General features: G+C 48.8%; 1 long non-coding RNA gene across 2 annotated transcripts in view; it reads left to right on the top strand.

The window, feature by feature from the left end:
• LOC109262328 (uncharacterized) overlaps positions 1-19,108 on the top strand; it is a 52,457-nt gene that overhangs the window by 2,517 nt on the left and 30,832 nt on the right. For both annotated transcript variants that reach the window (XR_002077711.2, XR_002077712.2), the window contains exon 3: positions 30-230. This is a non-coding gene — a long non-coding RNA (uncharacterized LOC109262328). The remainder of the gene's footprint in view (positions 1-29; positions 231-19,108) is intronic.

The raw sequence follows: 19,108 nt of genomic DNA on the forward strand, positions 1-19,108 counted from the left end.
TGACACTTGGCCCTTCTGTCCCCTTACAGCACACGTGCTGATGTTTGTTGGTGGCTGAGTCCTTTTCCACCAGCAGCATGGAGTCTGAGGCGTCAGGTGGGACGACTTCCTTTCTCCGGGCCCAGGATGGTGTTCTGTGGGCATTCTTCCTGAGAAGGAAAAGAACCAAGCTCGCCATTTATCCTTGCGTTTGGAGCCTGGCATCGTCAGGAACTGCACTGACCTTGCAAGTGAGTGAGATTATCCCAGGTGAAAAATCTCAGACATTAAGAGGCATGATAATGATACTGGTCATGATGATATAATAATAGTGGTAATTATCCTAATAATCCCCTAGGATGTGTGCATGTCTTTCCAAGTGCTCAGAGCACTTTCCCATTTGTGATCTCACATAACCTCAACCTACTTCTGGTCGAGAGACCGGGTGGAGTGGGCCATCATGGCCACACAGGGAAACTGAGGCACCCGGCTCCTGCCTTCCACTCTGGTCTTTTTCCCCTCACTACGCAAATCCTGGAGAAATTAATTGTCATTTTTGTTGTCACCCATCCTGTCCCTGAGAGTGAAATACATAGGCGCAGGCACTCACGTGCACACGTGCACACACGCACACACACACACACACACACACACACACACACACACACACACCTGCAGCTTCCAACCCCCAAATGTGCCATTACTGAAAAGCACTGTAGCTTAGGGAGTTGAGAGACTTAATCGCCAGCCTCCACCCCTGCTCATTCCTCCTGTGCTGTGCTCAGGTTTGCTCATCAAAAAGGAGCAGGGAGGAGGCAGATCTGAGGAGCCCTTCACAGGGGAAGACTCTTTAGAAGAAATCACTCGGTGTCATAGTGTAGGGTGACTTACTTTCATGTGGCAAATACATTCTGGCAGCTCCCTGCTCCACATGGGATAGATCATTAAAGAAGGGGTGGGCCCAGGGAATTTTTCTAGCCCCTCCTCTAGGACAGCTCTGCCAGTCACAGGGAGGCATCCTGGGGTCACTTTCAAAGCAAGAGCATGGGGTCTTGAAAGGCTAACCAGTAGAAAGCAGAGAAAAAACAGTGGGTGCTCACTGTTAGCTGGAGTCCTGTGATTCCATTTACTAAATGTGTCTCTGCTTAGTAATTTCAGGGCCAGCAGGGAGAGAACATGCAGGGTTGGGAGGGCGGGGGGAAGGAAGAGGAAGAGGAAGAGGAAGAGGAAGAGGAAGAAGAAGAAGACGAAGACGAAGACGAAGAAGAAGAAGAAGAAGAAGAAGAAGAAGAAGAAGAAGAAGAAGAAGAAAAAACCCACTAGCCCGTCTGGCATCAGTTCAGAAAGCTCTCCAACTCACACATCTGGTTCTTATATTTCAAAGTTAATTAGTCATATTGAGGCTGTCTGAAGATAAATTTATCATCCAGAAAAAACACAAACAGTCTGAAAAATGAAAGGAAGTGAGGTGACACGGCTTGACGTTTAAATAAATCATTTGAACATGATTAAAAAACTTGTCCTGTCTGACACCTAGCACTCGGGTACTTTGTAAAGACTTTTTGACAAAGACAAGTCCCTGTTTGGTATACAAAAACCCTTGCCATTTAATTACTCAGAATAATCTTGGGCCAATTACTTTTCTGAGTAACGACCAGGGAGTAAGGCCCGCAGATGAGCCCCCCTCTGGGGTGGCAGTGGGGGGCTTGGTGTGGTCCGTGATTATCCCAGTGACAAACAAAACACCTCAGACGTGAAAGGTTTGGGTCACTGGCGGGTTTTTCTGGGAGAGCAGCGAACATAAGCAAGTTTTTAATCTGGCTCTCTCTGCATATGACTTGAGTTTGAGCAGGAAATCCTTCCCTAGCCCAAAGAGGAAAGATCCTCTTGACATGCCTGGGCAAATCCTTCCAAGAACCAGATGTGTCCTGTTCCTTACACCTCCCAGGGCTTAGATGACAGTTTGAACTCTGACTAATGGAATGAAGAGTTGGGGCTCTCTCTGCCCCAGCTGTAGTGGGCAGTGGCCAGCTGGGGGTGGTAAAAATGTAAATAATCGTGAGCTCAGATATGCTGGTTTGTTCCTGGGGCAGATGGAAGTGAGTTGGCATCCAATACTCCACACGCTCGGACCTACCACCTCCACTTGTCCCCTCCCAGCCACCCTGGCTCTGCCAGTGTCCCCCGTGTGCTTTGTAAAGGTCACTGGTTCTTGTTCTTTGTAATGACAGATAGCTCTTCCCAGCCCGGCTCAGCGATGGGGACAGACGTCTGGAGCCGTGGTAGTAGAGATACTTGGTGGCATCTGTGGGTGTTTCTAGATGTAAAGGAAGAGGGGGGCATTCTAGGGCTTTCTCCACCCCTGTCGAAGGTAAAATGGCTCTTGGGGAGATTTCAGCGTGCCTTCCAGTTTGCCCTTTACTGCATTCCCCATGCAAGACAAGAGTGATATAATCCAACATGAAAGTTTTCTCCTATTAGCAATTTGGTCTCATCAGTTTTGTTAATGGGATAACAAGAGGTGCTGGTTATGGTGCAAAAGTCTCATCATGTTGGTAATTTTCACTGTAACATGTTAGCAATCTGTCACTATTTGTTTCCAGCAATACTGGCAAGAGTCTGCTTACATCAGGGGCTCTAATTTTCTCTCCACACCACCAGGCTGTTCCTCCTTTCTCTGGCTGGGTAGCTTCCCCTGCATTGATCTGTCTCTGTCCATCTTGCTGGGCCTTTGTTTCTACTTTCCCGTGTGTGTGTCTCTCTCTCTGTCACCTCTCACCCTCTGATAACTTAGTGCAATGTTTGTGTTGGAGGGAAACACCATCCCGGGGCAGCCTGCAACGATAGAGTTCCAGATCTGGAAGCCTCAGATTATCATTGCCCACACCCTCTCCTTTGTCAGGTGGAGAACCTGAGGCCCGGGCAGGAGAAGTGACGTGCCCAACATAGCAGTCCGTTTATTGTAGTCAGTGCAAGGTCAGGCCTCAGACTCTGGTTTCGTGACCTCAAATCCACGGGACCTTTTACTACTCGAGGAACAGTGTCATGTGAAAAAAATCAGCCAGTCCCTGAAACCAACTTTCCTGAACATGGGAAAACTCATCCAGGTCAAGTCAATAAGGTCACAGAGAGGAGTGCGTCTCCTTCACCAACGGAATGGGGCCTTTCCCAGCTTAATCAGGATGAGCCCTCAAACCAGGTGGTTGGCCCAGGTGAGTCATCCGACCAGCTGTGATGTCTCAGTCTCAGGGTCCCTGCTCTGGAATCAAGAAAGGGAGTGCTCTCCTCAGTGAATCCTGGCCAGCAGTGGGGTGGATATAGCTACTGGCCCTGGCCGTGGTCACCACCTGTCCAGGACAGAAGCCCTGGCCATAAATAGTCTTTCCTTTGCCAGGTGAGATGCTCCTGCCTGCTTCCAGGCCCCATTCCTCTGTTGCAGCTCTGAGAGACCTTCACCTTGTCCTTGTGCATCTGTGGGGGTGGCCAAGATTCACTCCTGCTGGAAGCGTTCACTTCCACAGCTGGTGCCTTGAGGTGCCGAGGCTGAGAAAAGCCAGAAGCACCACGCTGTTGTGCAAAGATACCAGATTTCCGTTCAGACGGACTGGAGTTTGACCCTTAGGTCTGCCACTTAGTGGCTGTGTGACGTCCTAGATACAGAAACTGTTAGTCTCAGTTTCCTTACTCGCCGAATGGGGATTCCTAACAGTTTGCTCATAGGTTTGTAGTGGGGAGTAGAGAAAATGTGTGCAAAGACCCAGAAGGCTCCAAGGCACATGGTAAGTCTGCCTCTTGCTCACCGTGTGGGCCAGGTGACGCAGGTACCTACCTCAGCCATCTTTCGAATTCATTCCCGGCCGTTGCCGAGCTCACAGTTCAGGGTGGTGACCCAGCATGTATCTCTGGAGGTGTCCATTAAAGGGTGCTGGCCTGCCGGAAGAAGTGTTCTATTTCTAGGGTCAAGGAGAATTTCCAAGGTGGAGGGATTTGGAGCAGGAATAAAACATCTGTTGAGTGGAGGGAGAAAACAACTGACCCCTGAGTCACCAGAGGTGTTGACGTTTAGGGGAAAGAATGAACATTCAAGTTTCTGTGCTGGGGTGGGGGTGCAGGGGGAGGAAAGGAGTAAGAAGACTTTGATTCGGGTGCTGGAAGAGTGACTAGGATTCTATGCAACCTCTCGTCAAAACCTTCCCATGAATTGTCCAAAGCTTCCTTGATTGCTTGTAATGAAACCACCAGCTGACTCTGAAATCCCCGAACAGTCTCATCACGCCTGATGAATAATAAACACTGTTCACAGGGCGGCCACTTGGCCACAGGAGGGGGGCGGTGTGCTCCTCTGAGAGGCGCCTGGCAGGTCTGCAAGAGAGCAGAGCCCAGGCTGGGTCCTGTGCGCGCTCTGGCTGGGTGTTCTCGCTGCCTGTCTGCCTATCTGCTGCTTCCTTTGTAGGTAGCAGATTGTGTGTGTGTGTGTGTGTGTATGTGTGTGCGCGCGCGTGCATTTGCCTTTCCTATAACTCAGGTCTCCACTTGGGAAACCGGAGGGGGAGCAGATTCATAGGGGGAAACAGTTGAAAAAAAGAGGTGGTCTGGGCAGATAGGATCCGGAGACCTGCCTTCCTCTGGCTGCGGGAGATAGGGCCAGTCTTGTAGCCTCTTTGAGTCTTGATTTCTAGCTGTAGAGACCAACTCATGCTCACTCAGAATGTCATGTCATGCCCGTTTCCTCGGTGGGGAGGTTTCCCCCAGCACGGGGCCTAAAGTGTCTCTGTCATTACTCTGCTTTTTGTTTTCTCTTCGCATCTATCAGAAGGGTTGCCTGTCTTGTTAGTCATGTCCTCTCCAGAGAGTGTAAGCGGTGTGACCACAGGGCCTTGGCCATCCCGTTCCCCTCTGTCTTCTAGTGCTGGAACACGGCACTACGGAGGCCACAGGCACTCAGGCATACCTGTTGACTGAATGAGGGAATCTGCAAAGAGCTGCCATTAATGACTTCCTCTACCTCCTAGGGTTCTTGTGTGGGTCAGATGACAGTAGCTTGGAGAATAATTTGAAAACACGGAAAGAAATGTGCCAAGTGTAAGCCATTGACATTACTCTCCTGTGGGAGGCAGAAGATACTCCTTTGCCAAAATCTCTCAGTAGCCTTGAGGTGAGGCTGGCAGAAACTGGACATCTTCCAAGTGCCTCCCTGCCACCTACACAGGTGTCCTTAAAGCAAGACCTCAGACTGTACGACAATGGAACTCAGATTTACTCACATTTGTGGGGCGTCTGCTGCTTTGCTGCTTTGGGTGCTAGGAGCAGGGGTCCTGAAGTGCGTAATTCAGTCTCCACCCTCAGAAAACACCCCATCGAGGGGGCTGGGCCCAACTTGCCGACGAGTGAATTTCCACACAGCGACACGCGCAACAAGCGGAAGAGGCAAGTTTAGGCACTCGTGTCCCTGGAAGGAGTGATTGGCCCTCAGAAGACAGGGATGACGGCAGGGCCACTTGCAGGATGAGGACCTGTTTTCAAAGAGCTTAAACCTTGGTGGAGAAGTTTGTTGGTTTTTAAAAAATATTTTTAGAGGTTATTTATTTATTTTGAGAGAGGGAGAGAGCGCGTGTGAGCAGAGAGAGAGGGAGAGGGAGAGAATCCCAAGCAGACTCCATGCTGTCAGCACAGAGCTCGATGCGGGGCTCGATCCCGTGAACGTGGGAACCTGAGCCGAGATCAAGAGTCAGACACTTTGCTGACTGCCCCACCTTGGTGGAGGGGTTTCTTTTGCCACTGGGTTTCTCAGCTTTCCTTGATCTTGCATGACCACTCCCCACTGCCCTGACATTTTCGACAGTGTTTCCCGATCACCCCCAACATGAAGTTTTAGTATTGCAGATACACAATATATCTGTTTATGTACTGTGGCTCTTTGGAGAGCCACAGACCATCGCATTCTCTTAGAGTTTTGCCCCCCCCCCAAGAATCAGTTTCTGCCTCCTTGGGGCGATACTATCCCTGCTGTGAAGGCATGTGATAACACGCCTTTTTGCCCTCCCAGCCAATTCTGCCGACCTCACACAACTCCTACATGCCCTGATGGCTCTGTGTTCTTCCCTTCTATCGACTGTCACCACATATGCAGCCCCAGGATAGGCACAGGCCTCACCTCAGTCTCAGGGGGCCTTCCCGGACCCGGTGGCTGTCTCTAGGTGTTAAGGGTGCTCCTGGCTCCCTCACCTCCTTTTCTGCTAGGGAATTTGGGGAACTTCCCCTATCGTCACCTTTGCTCCCAGGACCCACCTGTGTGGGCCTGACAGCACACTCTCGATTTCAGGAAACCATTGTGGCTCTCCCCTCCACACCCCTGCCTGGTACGTCGCATACAGTCGGGACACCATCATCCTTCCTTGGCCACCCTTCCAGTCACCATCACTCATCTTTCCATTTCAGCAGCACCGATAGCCCCTGACGCCGCCCGCATGGGCGCCGATGGGACCCAGACGGCGGGGCTAGGCCACGTGCTTCCCACGTGGGGCTTTGGCCTCTAGACTGTCCACCTCCTGAGGGCAGGGGCTGCCTCCAGTTCTTCCTTTCAGTTCCTCCCTCTGCCTAAGGCTGTGTTCAAGAAATTCTTCTTGGGGGATAGGCATAATTTTTTCCTTCTCGTCACGATGAGAGAAAGCAGGAATTGTCCTTTTTATAAATCTTCCCGTGGACTTCAGGGCACAGAGTAGGGGCGCAAGAAAATGTTCATTGAGTGAAGTAGGCTGGAGAGTGTTTGCCCCGTGCAGACAACATAAGGCTCTCAGGTCCTGGCAGCCTGGAATTTCGCTTTCAGAGTCAGATGGCTCCCAAGGCTTGAACCCCAGTTTCTCAGGAGCTGAGAAAGACACCTGCCCGGGGTCACCTCTGGTCACAAGGTTAGTGTACTCCTGGAGGGAGAGCCGTCGGCATTTTAGCTCCGTCGTGAAACCAATCACAGTTGCGAAGCAGTGCTTTCTATGTTCTGTCCTGGGCATCTCAACAACGCTTCTTTTGGGGGCCTTTTTTTAGAGCAGCCTCTGGTTGGGTTGGATTAGCAGAGACATTTAGACATTCTGCTTTGCAAATTACCGGAGAAATTATATCCCTGTCATATTTGAACACTCTGAAATAGGAAAGAATTACTTTATTGGGTGTTCCCCCTCCCTCCTCCTAAATGTTCGAAGCTAACGAAATGTTTTCAAGCAATTTCTTGCCACTAGGTTTGGTGGAACTTACTTCAAGTGTCTTTCCAGAACCTTTCATAGAAAAGTAATTGTGTAATTAGCTATAAATTAGTAAAAATTATGCTAATTACTTCCAGGTGTGACATATTTTGTGCTTAAAAACAAGTAAGAGAAATAAAGGGGCTGTCACTGTGGTTCCCAAGTGAAGGTTGGCCCAGGCAGGCTTGACAGGCTGATGGGCACATTTACCTAATATTATTTTTTTTAATTATGTAATTTCAGAATAAGTACAAACAGACCCGAGAACACAAGTACAACAGACAAAACCCAGGGGTGGTTCTTTTTTTGTGTGTGTGCTTAATTAAAAGGAGCCTAAGCAGGAGCTTTTCCAGTACTTTCCATTTCACAGTAGTAAGGGGGGAGCTGGAGGTGGAGGCGGAGGGGGGGGGTGACGAGTATCGGTGTCGGGGGATGTCTCTGGGATTTACAGGGTCCTTAAGCCAGAAGAGGTCCAATGGTTCTCTGGAGGTTTGCCCTCTCTTCACACCCCCTTTACCCTTTCACTTGTTGATATTAAGGTAATGTGGACCATGGCTCAGAAATGTCAGCCATCGTGTGCTAACGGATTGCCTTCATTAGCATGCATCACTTTATGTGGCACAATGCTTTATCGTACTGGTCTTTCTCACATCTTTCTCCCCACAATCCTGTCAAATATGTAGGACAGGTACTGTGGCCTTCATAGTGTCCCTGAAAGTCGGAAGGACCACTTTCTCTTGGCATGGGGTGAAGGGAGAAACAAGGAGAAGGTGGAGTGTCCTTCCTCTTTTTGTTCCTTTCTCCTCCTCCCCCTCCTCCTCCTGTTGAATGAATTTTGAAGTTCATTCAACAATGCTCGGTACTTCTCTGCATTCACTGGCAATGGCGGTAAGGTACAAACCAACCAATCAGTGGAACGTATTGGGCCCTGTGGTAGGTGCTGGGTATCCTGAAAACTGGTATCACAGGAGAGCTCACTTGTGGAGAAGGTAGACGTGAGGAACTGATTCGATGGGATATGAGGAGTACTGTCACCACAGTGATGCTAGGTCTTGGGTTTCCTAAGGATGGCGCCATGTTCAAGCATTCTGTCTTCCCCTAAAAACATTTGTGTGAGTGAAACATTGTGTTCCCATCTCTGGTTTGGAGGATGTGGTTCCCCAAGCTGTAATAGAGTGACATAGCAAGGGCTGAAGCTGGATGAGCGTCCTTCTCACAGACGACAGGCATATCAGCTGGATATTCCAGGGTAAATAGAAATTTTGCAGGCAGAGGAGGGGAAGAGAATCCTTCCAGTCCATGGAGGTGATGGCTGGGAAGGACTCTGAGGGATGACTGAGGACGGTCTTTCTGATTATAATGCTTGTGTTATTTGACCTTCCCCATGGAGACCTGGTTCATAGCCTCAGGAAGAGAAATGTTAGGTCTGATAGGTCAGCTGGGCTTGGAGGCAGAAGACAACCCCCACCCCCCTCACAGGAAAGCAGAGAACCCCTGCTGCTCAGGAGGAGACTTCCTCCGTGGGATTTCTGACAGAGTGGCTTCCCAGGCTCTGCTGGTCACCATGTGGTCTCCGCTCACCTCTCAAGGTGGCTCACATGTCAAGGCTTCACGGCCACAAAGGTAAGGCAATGGATTGTTTGGCTTTTTAAAATCTTTACCTATTTATTTTGAGACAGAGTGCAAGTAGGGAAGGGCAGAGAGAGAGAGAGGGAGAGAGAATCCCAAGCAGGCTCCGTGCTGTCAATGCAGAGCCTGACGTGGGGCTCAGTCTCACGAACCATGAGATCATGACCTGAGCCGAAACCAAGACTTGGATGCTTAACTGACTGAGCCACCCAGGTGCTCCTAAGCCAATAGGTTGTTAAGGGGCGGCTGATCTGGGGGTAGCCCCACTGAACAAGGGCACCAGCTTAAGGAGGAAAGGGAATGAGAGAATGGGAAGCACACGTGTGTTCCTTGCCACCCTTGACATTCTCCACAACCTTCTTATAAGTTTCGTCTCTCCAGATTGAAAAAAAAAGAGACCCCATTGAAATATCTTTTTGAAACTGGAAAGTAGAGAAATATTAACAAAGCATAGGAAGACTAAAAACAAACCCCAATGACAGTAACAAACTCAAACAAAAAGGCGCGGCGGACCAGGAGGCGGGGTGCCGGTTCGGGTCCTGACGGCTCCTCGTTGTTCACCTCGCTTGACCTGAGTCACTTTTCCTGTCCAGCATTCTGATTATGCATTTTTAAAACAAGAGGGTAGAGCCCGTTTATCTCAAAGTCTTTCCAGCTCTGATCTGTCACCTTTGCATTTCAATTTTGATTTTTGGTAGCGGCATGAGAATAAAAACCTTTATTCTTCCCTTGATCCTCAGCTCAGAGAAGACGCAGGTAAGTGGGCTGAGTATCACTTAGTCTGGAGAGGGGCCACGGACGGGTCTCCGTCTCACAGTTAGGCTCGGGGACATTTGGAAGTATCCTACAGTCAAAAAATCCTTTCTTTCCTATAGTTTCCATTTTCCCCGGGGTCAAGGTGCTTCCTTGACAAAGAACCCTGTGGTGTGTGATCAGAAGCCCAAGTTGCTTTGCTTCCTATAAAACACAGCTTGTTTGCTTCCACTGGTCCTACCATAACGTAACCATAGTAACAACACTAATAATGACGAGGACGCTGAAGGTGAGGGGGCTAGTATCTACTGAGCGTGTGCCTCTGTGTGTCAGACGTTATTCTAAGAGCTTTGTGTTTATTAACCTATTTAATCCTGTGTGGTAGGTATCATTCTTTTTCCCATTTTACAGATGAGGACACAGGCACACAGGGAAGTTAAATGACCAGGACCCTTTGTGCTGGGCTTGAGGAAGTTGCATGCATTTGGAAGCAGATGCTTGCCGCTTCAAGCCCTGGACTCCCCAGCCAGCCACCCGAGGCTCTTGAGGATTAAAGGAGACAATCTTTGTGACAAGTACTTTGCAAACTGTAATGTGCCATACACATGTGGACAGAACCCAGTGAGGAGGTGGGGCAGATGGGACTCATCTGGCCAGCGGTAACTGAGCCTCCCATGCAGGGACAGCTGGAATCTCAGAGAAAGGCAGAAAAGCTGAAGCCCAGGGTGAGGGAGAGAATTCCCTGCAGGCAGATCGGTGGTGTCTCTGCCCCGAGGCTCCATCCCCTTTTGGGATGTGTCTACGTCCAGGCAGCAGGTGCGAACCAGGCACAGCACACACACTGGGGCAGGCGGCCTTCCTCCTGGGAGCCCAGCCTTTAGCAGTTTGATTCTCCCTGGTTCTCTCCCCAGGTAGAACCAGGCAGGGGTTGATCTGCTTTGTCATCATCTGTAAGATCAAGTCCATCCACGGTGGCTGACATACGAGCCCTCCCCAGCAGGTCCTGCCCTATGATCTGGTTATATTTCCTGCTGGCCTCCACTAAGCACCTCTCTCTGCTCCCGTGGCCACTCTCCTTGACGTTCCCTGCAGATAGCGTGCCGAGGTCACTCTGGAGCCTTTGCGGATGCTGCTCCCTTTCCTGAAATACTGGCTTCCCCCACTCACCCCCAGTGACAGCTGAGTTCTACTTCCAATTTCAAGGCCTTTCCTGCAGGCCTTTTTTCCTTCTGTGAGCTTTCAGGACTTCTATCTCTAAGAGATGGTATTACTTGGCTATCTGGGTATAGCTTTTCTGGAGGGCAAGGGATTGGCCCATGACTCAGTACCTCCCCCCACTTTTAATTTATTTTGAGAGAGAGGGAGACAGTGAGCAGGGGAGAGGCAGAGAAAGAAGAAGAGAGAGAAAAATTATATCTGTATCGCCAGTGCAGAGCCTGATGCAGGGATTGAACCCACAAACCATGAGATCATGACCTGAGCTGAAACCAAGAGTCAGACGCTTAACTGACTGAGCCAACCAGGTACTCCTCCCCCCCCCCCCCATTTTAATACCCTCAAGTTTTACCTTTTAGACTTTGCTCATAGTGGGTGTGTAGACGCTATTTATAGGAGGAGAGAGGAATGATTTAGACTCCCTTAGCTTTTCCGTGTACACTCTTTTTGTGAGCAGTTTGGTTAGTGTTCATCTCCAAGGCTGGTTTTACCCTGGGTCTAGGAAAGCACTGTGAGTGACTAGAAAGAGCCCCACTGCCCACAAAGGACATTTGTGGCACATCAAAGCCTTGCTAACTCCCACCCGTCAGCAACTCCCACGTCGGGGAGGTCAGCTGCCTGACGTGGAGTCTTGCCCTTGGCCAGATGAGAGATCTTCATACACATGCTTTCCTGGCCAACATCACCTGTGGTAACTTCTGGAAGGGAGAATTTTAAAAGTCAAATGCATTCCGTAAAGGCACTTGTTAGTGGGTCTTTGTAGATGTGGTCATGACCTAGCGCATAATTTGCAGGGCTAAGTGTGAATCGAAAACGTGGGCCCCCTTGTTCAAAAATTATTAAGAGTTTCAAGGTAGTGACAAGCAGAGTGTTATTCTAAACACGGGACTTTCTGGGTGCTGGGGTGGATGGAGGGGGACATGGTGGAGGTCTGTGTGGCTAGACCGGTGGCCGCAGGCTCAGGAAGCTGGCTCTGCTATGCTGTGAGTGTGATGGCTCTTGCTGCTACCGTCCTGGCATAGATGGTTATGGTATTGGTGTATTCTTTTTACTGGGCCCAGTTTCCAAGTTGGGTAATAATTTTAAGTATCTTACATGTGTCCAGCACTATTTACAACACCGTGGGGGTGTGTGTGTGTTTAATTCGTGTTTTTACAGGCTCAGTAGAAGATAGAGGTTCTCCTCTGAGAGATATTTACAAAATTATAAAAGAGACGAGAGGTGCATACATTCAGTTCCCATATATCACTGTCAGATGAAGAAGAGGGGGCTCAGAGAGGCTAAATGATTTGCCCAGTGTCACACAGCTGCTCCAGGACTTGGGTACTTTGCGTGTGGCCTTGCTCACAAAACACTTCAAGAATGGTGTGCTTGGTATGGGGTGCTAGGAGCCGCAGGAGGTCAGAGAAGCAGGGGTCACTGGTCAGGGCCATGGACTAGTCATGGCTGACTTGGAGAGCAGGAAGGGTTCTGGCTGGGGGTGGAGGGAGGGGAGGGAGACTGGGAGGGAGCACTCTGCAGTCAGGGAGGTGGGTCTGGCTCCATGAGAGATGGGGATCTCTCCCAGACCCTCTCTCCTCAGTGCTCACCTTTGTTTACTCCTTTCCTTCTCAATAAGATAACTGTTCCCCACAGCCATCTCTCTCCTGATTCTAGTTCCGTCTGAATGTGTTTTCCAAACTCTCTGGTCACAATCTATAGCAAAAACTATTTTCCGGTGTGGGCCAGTATACACGTGTGTGTGTGTGTGTGTGTGTGTGTGTGTGTGTGTGCTTGTAAGTTTTGTGTTTATTTACCTTTATGACATCTGATGCAGTCTGATGTTTTCTGTTATACTCTATTATGTAATTAAAAAATTCAGATAATGACACCCCAAATTGAGGCATGCCCTGAATATGAAATACTGCTTTAACTCCACTCTGCCGTGGCTCCTAGACAGGAAGAATTCTTCTTCACTCTAGCGGTATGTCTTCAGCTTTCTGAGCCTGTGGAACTTTCTCCTTCTGGTTGCCTAAAGCTCATCTTGCTGGCACTCACCCTGGGATCCCCACTCCTCCTAAGTTGGATCTCATTATATTTTTATGCATTTGCATCTTCTCTGCCCAATACAAGGGAGTATGACTTCCTTGCAGAGAAAACACATGCCTACGATACGCAATTAAACGTGGAAGGAAGTGAGAACTCACAGAGCCCATTTTCCTAGCCCGTCTGAGGCCCAGCCCTGTCCTTTGCCAGAGCAGGCGTTCAGTAGGACTTTCTAGATCGAACACTCAGTTGAGAATCTCAGAAGGGACTTGGGAATTTTCTGAAGGGTTGACTATAACCTCAGCACTGCTGGTTTAAAAGGCCTCTCGGTGGGACTTGCTTCTGTGTGTTCCCGCAGCGAGCTCTTGGAACTCCCTTTCTTGGCTATTCCTTGCCTTGTCACATTTCTCTGCCGACAGCCTTGCAGCCTCAGCAGCACGTCTGGGGCTTATATCCTATAGCTTTTTCCTGAGCGATGCTAACTGGGATGGTGGAGGGTCGGACAAGACACGCTTGGCCTGGCCGGCCCCCTGAGCCAGACAATAGAAACCCTCCAACACAAGCTCCCTACGCCCGCCCCATGATGTGGGGAGAGCACTGGGCTCAGTGTCTGAACACCACACTTCAGGAGTCCCCTTCCCCAGACGAATGACTTTGGGGAAATGGGCTGGCCTCTTGGAACCTCATTTCTCTTCATTTGACACCTCCTGGGCTTATTGAATTGACCACGTTAACGAGCACGTGGAAACTTTAACTGTATGGCTGTTTAACGATACCTGCATTTGTAACTTATATTTGCACAGCAGCGCCTTCCCCTGCCTGTCTTTTAACGACTGCGTGAGCTGTTTTACAACCAACCTCAATTTACCGAGGAACTGAGGTTTGGTTGGCCAAGATGACTCGGCTAATAAGGGGTGGAGATAGAATCCAACTCAGTTTTCTTTTTCCAAAGTCTGTATTCTTGTTGTTATCATCATTGTTTCATGTAATTATATCAGCCTATTAAGTTAATTATTATTTCCTCCAGCCCAGGGGTGCTCTTAAGGGAGTGCATTTCTGTTGATGCAGGGAGGGTTGGCTCATGGCGGGTCTGGGGAGGCAGTGGTAGGAAAATGAGAGGAAAAGAAGGGAGAGGGTATGAGCAAAGGGCTAAGTTTAGGAATCACGTGAGGCTGGTTGTGGAGGGATTCCTGGGTCGTTTCATTGCTGTTTCAGCGCCTTGGGTCTCTGGGCAGCCATCAGACACGCCATCCGTGATTTTAATCAACAAACCAATGAACCAATATTTACTTGGGGATTTAGAGGCTGACGCAGAAGACTCATCGTTGGAAGGCACTTTGCACTGGGGTCATTTTCCATGGCCACACAGTCCCAGACCGCTAGCTCCTGAGTTTGGAATTGAAGGGGGTGATGTTCTTGGGAGAGTTTGTGAGCCCTTGGTGGTTTTCTTTCCTGTGTCCTGTCAATGCAGAGGGGAGAGGGTGGTGTCAGTGTTGGGGTGGGACCGTCTTCTTTGATGACTCAGCCTCCCCAGTGAGAGGCACCAGTCAAGGGTGACTTCACTTCCTTTTGTCAGTTTCCAACCTGGTCTTTAAAAAGTGCTTTGACATTCTTTTCTCCAACGAACCCTCCCAGGGATCCCATGTGGTGGATTCTAGCACCAACCCATTTTATAGGTGAGGAAACTTGGGTCCCAAGAGAACCCATGACCCACCCAACATCATGAAGCCAGGTTTGGATCTAGGTCTTTTGATGATAGAGCCCACCATGGTCATTCTACTTTTCTTCCGGTGCCTCAGCTCTTGTATAAAGGGCCAGGTAAGAGTGAATGCGAGTTACCCAAGCAGTCATGAATTGCCATGGGCTCCTACAGAGGATCTTCAATCCCGCGACTCTCGCCTCCTGTGTTGAAGCTTTTGGTGTTCTGTTCTCAGTTACTTCCTCTGGAGGATTGCTTTCCAACAGGTGTTAACACAGTGATCTGCATAACTATTAATAAAACCTTTGATACGGGGTCTGTAAAAGCAAACCAAATAATTCAGAAGGTCCCATTTCTCACCCCCTCTTAGTGGTAGCTATTGTTAGTAGTTCCATATGTGGCTTCCAGACATTTTAAGCATGGATATGCTGTATATGTATGTGTGTGTTATATATAAAATGCTTTTAAGCATAAGCAGGATCCTACTATGCATATAATACAGCCACTTGCTTTTTCACTGGAAAAGAATTTATGGACATGCATTCATGTTAGTACCCATGGCCCTACCTCGTCCTTTTTAATTCATGCATAGTATTAATATTTCATTTTATGGATGAACCCGTTTATTTAACCTATTATCTACTGATGGGCACTTAGGTTGATTCCAGCTTTTTTCTATTACAAACAGTGCTTCAGTAAGCATCCTCATACAGTTGGATGAATTCAAATAAATGAATTTTCTGGCATGTAGGATTTGTGCATTTAAGATTTTGATCGATACTGCCACATTGCTCTCCAAAGAGGTTGTCCCCATTTACGACATCAATCTAAACATTGTTTTTTTGCATGTGTTCAGTAAATGCTGGGGAAATTGGTCCTGGCAGTTTATTCAATTATTGTTGTGATTCAACTATCCACTCTGCTCAGGGGTGATTCCATCACATTCTGGGTGTGTGATTTAAATCCTATCTCTGCCCTCACTGGCTGGAGGATTGTGGGAAGTCGGCTTGACTTTTCCGAGCCATGATTTCCTCATGGAGATAACAGTACCTCAGTTGAAGAATAGAGTTAGGGACGTTGGGAATATTGGTCAGGCTTCTTGCCCAGTGCCTGACACACAGGAGGTGCTCAATCAGTGCATCCTATCTTTATCCCCACAAGGGCGGTCAGCTTCTGCCATTGGGCCCTAAGGAGAGAGGATTGCAGTTTGCCAAAGGACTCAGAGGCACTATTGTTAGTGGTCTCTCTAAATTTCTAGTGGCAGAGTCAACACTCTTAACTTCGTAGGTGGCAAGTCTCTTTAAGGCAGTGACTTCGTTTTCTACTTTGTGATGTTAGAGCACTGAGCCTGGGCCTGGGATGTGGCAGGTGCATTTGGGGTGACAGGTGAGCCAGGGTCTTGACCGGGGACTGTGCGTATCAGGAGACCCCATGGAGGCAGAGTGTCACTTTTAGATTCTACATCCACTAGGAGACATAAGTTATGCTTCTCACTTTTTCCATTTGGAGAATTTCAGAAAGAAGCCTCAGTGGAAGTTGGGGGAAGGCAAAGAACCAAAAGCTGGTCTAGGCCCAGAAATCTCCTTGGAGAAACTGCCTTTGGGACTTGGTGGTGAAGTGGGAGGCAGGGCCTGATGCTGTCTGGGAAGCCCTGTGGGTAACTTGCACGGGGGGTGGAGTGAGGGGCTCGTGGACCCCGAGTGGCACCCTGGCCTCTCTGGCTGCGGTATTTTGAGCCCCCTCTTTTCCACTGGGCTGGTGCTATGAGGGCTGCTGCCTTATTGTCCCGGGGACTTTCCACCTACTCTTCTGGTCTTTTCTCGCTCTATTTTTAGAAAGGGCCTTGTCCTTCTTTCCCCCATCAGCCACCCTCCCCACACTGCCTGCCTGCTCCAAAGGCATCTGGTGTCAAGAACTTTATCTGGAAGGCTCGATCCCTGAGGTCTAGGGCTGTCAGTCACAGCTCAGCGCGTTGGCCTGTGTACACATGGGGGGCAGGGAGGAAGCAGGGCCGTGCCCTGGGGCGTGGGAGTAGATTCAGGACAGTGGCCAGGTGACTGGAGTTAGGATCTGGGTTTGCCCACCAACATCTCACTGTATCACATCTCTCTGTGCCCCCAGACTTCCCTTCTGTTAAATGCAGTTACACCTGCCCTTGTCTCATCATGAGGGAGCTCCAAGGACAGTCTGATACCAAAGCAAGAGAAATCACAGAGGAAATTCCTCTGTCAGTAATTCAAGAAGGTGGTGTTGCATTTGTGTCTCTCATGAGTCCTTCGGGATTGAAATGGGCCAAACTAATCATATCCATGCAGAGGTTGGAACCTCCTGCCTGCCTGTGCTTAGTTTATTCACAGAGGGCTAAGTCTAAGTTCCTTCCCTGTCCTTACTAGCTGTATGATCTTGAACAAGTTACTTAACCTCTCTGGGTCGGGGCTTCCTCATATATAAAATGGACATTAGCAACTCATTAGGTTGTGACAGGATTCGATGTTATTATTGTCTTTGGCTGCACATGAAAATCCCATTTCAAGGCAGATAGGTAATACTTGGCCTTCAGTCAAGCAGCCTATAGACCAGTATGCTACAGACAATGCTATAGCATGCTGTTAACTCTATTCAACCCCCCACTGCTTCCAGTGGGGAAGCTTAAAGAAAGGCAAAGCCTCTTTGGTGGCAGTAGCGTTTTTCAAAACTATATTCCATCTATTCCACTCGATTGCATTCCATTCTATGGCACCAATACCATTCAATATGCTTTCCCTGAGACATAGTTGGCTGAGTCAGGAAATCTGACTTTCGTTGGCTCAGCCTGAATCCTAGAGTAAGAAACAGGGACAGAAAAGGCAAATCGGAATCAAGGCTCTGCTGAAGAGCTTCTGAAGAAAAGAGTAATGACCTCTGAGCTCTGGCTTCTAACTTAGCCCCTGTCTGGGCATGGACCAAAGGCATGGGTCCAGAGTTGAAAGAGAAGCCTGGTCTCTAAGCAACCTGTTCATGTTGGTTTGGCTTTGCGATGAAAGTGAGGAGTGATTTCCACTCCTGGGCAGCTGGGCTCTGGACATTTGAGAGAGATGAGGTTAATTGTTCCCGTCTTCAACTTGGCCTGGGTCCTTTTTATTCCCACAGCAATTCCATTAAAAAAAAAAAAAAAAGACACAAGCTTGTATATGTGTTACACATACACACACACACACACACACACACACACACACACACACACACACAGAAGAATCCAGAGAAAAACAGATGAGCAAGCTTACTATCCAGGTCCTATCTGTAGGCCAATTGGGAAGGAGTAAAGACCCCTGTGGCTTGAATGTTGGTATCAGCACTATCAAGTGTTGATTGAGTTTTTGGTCCCAGTAGGAAAAAGCATGTGTGAAATTCAAATACAGAGTTTCAAACCCTTGAGCACTTCCTGAGAGTCTCAATGGCTTTAATGAAGGAAGGGCATCTCTTTGATGGCAAATGATTATCCCTCACCGTGCAAGCACAAATGGGATCATAATTAAGGATTTTGATATATGTTCCTCCTTGCCATGGATGGGAGCTGGCATGTAGGTTCTGTTTATCTACGTCTCCATAACTTTATATTCCCCTCTACCAGAGGGATGTTGCCACATGCAAATGAAAGGTTATATATTTGTAAGTATTTCTGTAGTTTAGCGATCAGTTTGGAGCTGTTCATTTCTCCCTCTCTCTCCTCTTCCTTCCTCCTTCCCCCCTTCTAGTACCATTTTGCAAATTCTGAACCAGACGCTGGCTTCCTAGAGCTGCTTACATTGCTTGAAATGCCGGAGATCCTCATACAGGGTGGAGAACATGGTGCTTGGCCTGGTCCAAGTGCGCTCCTACCATTCTCTCCTTCCAGTGTCTTTCTTGTCTCCTTCTTTCCTTATGGGGCTGTCCACAGGGGTGGTGGCAGTTGAACTGGTGCCGAATTGTGAATGTATATTAAATCTTCCCAGGGCCGAAGGAGCCAGGAATGCCACCAGATAACTTGACTCCTGTCGCTCCTTCATTCAGCAAATGTATGTTGATTGGGTGTTCACCAAGGCGGGGCACTACCCTTGACTAGGAATAGGAAGGCCAATGAGATGCGTTCCCTGCCCTTTGGGAGTTTTCGCACCTGGCCTCTCTTACTCTTTATCCTTACCTCATCCTTTACCAGTGTGGACCACTTTCTCTTCTTTCCACCTCACCCTGACTTTGAGGCATCCCAGATGATTTACTCATTTCCAGGATGGGCACACGTGCTCCTACCCTGCCTTCTTCAAATATAGCCAAAGCCATGAATCTGTGCCAGGGAGAGTAGATTTCTTTCCAGACAGATGGCTATGGTCTGAATGTTTGTGTTCCCTCAGAATTCACACGTTGAAATACCAAGATGATGGCATTAGGAGGCAAGGCCTTTGCGAGGTGAATGGGACATGAGAGCAGAGCCCTCAAGACTGAGAGTAGTGCCATTACAAAAGGGGCCCTTTCCACCGTGTAAGGACACGGCGAGAAGACCGCCGTCTGTGCACAAACCAGGAAGCAAGCCCTTACCATACCCTAAATCTGCCAGCAC

Source organism: Panthera pardus, unplaced genomic scaffold, assembly GCF_024362965.1.
Source record: "Panthera pardus isolate Hobbes unplaced genomic scaffold, ASM2436296v1 HiC_scaffold_13, whole genome shotgun sequence".
NCBI classification, from domain to species: domain Eukaryota; kingdom Metazoa; phylum Chordata; class Mammalia; order Carnivora; family Felidae; genus Panthera; species Panthera pardus.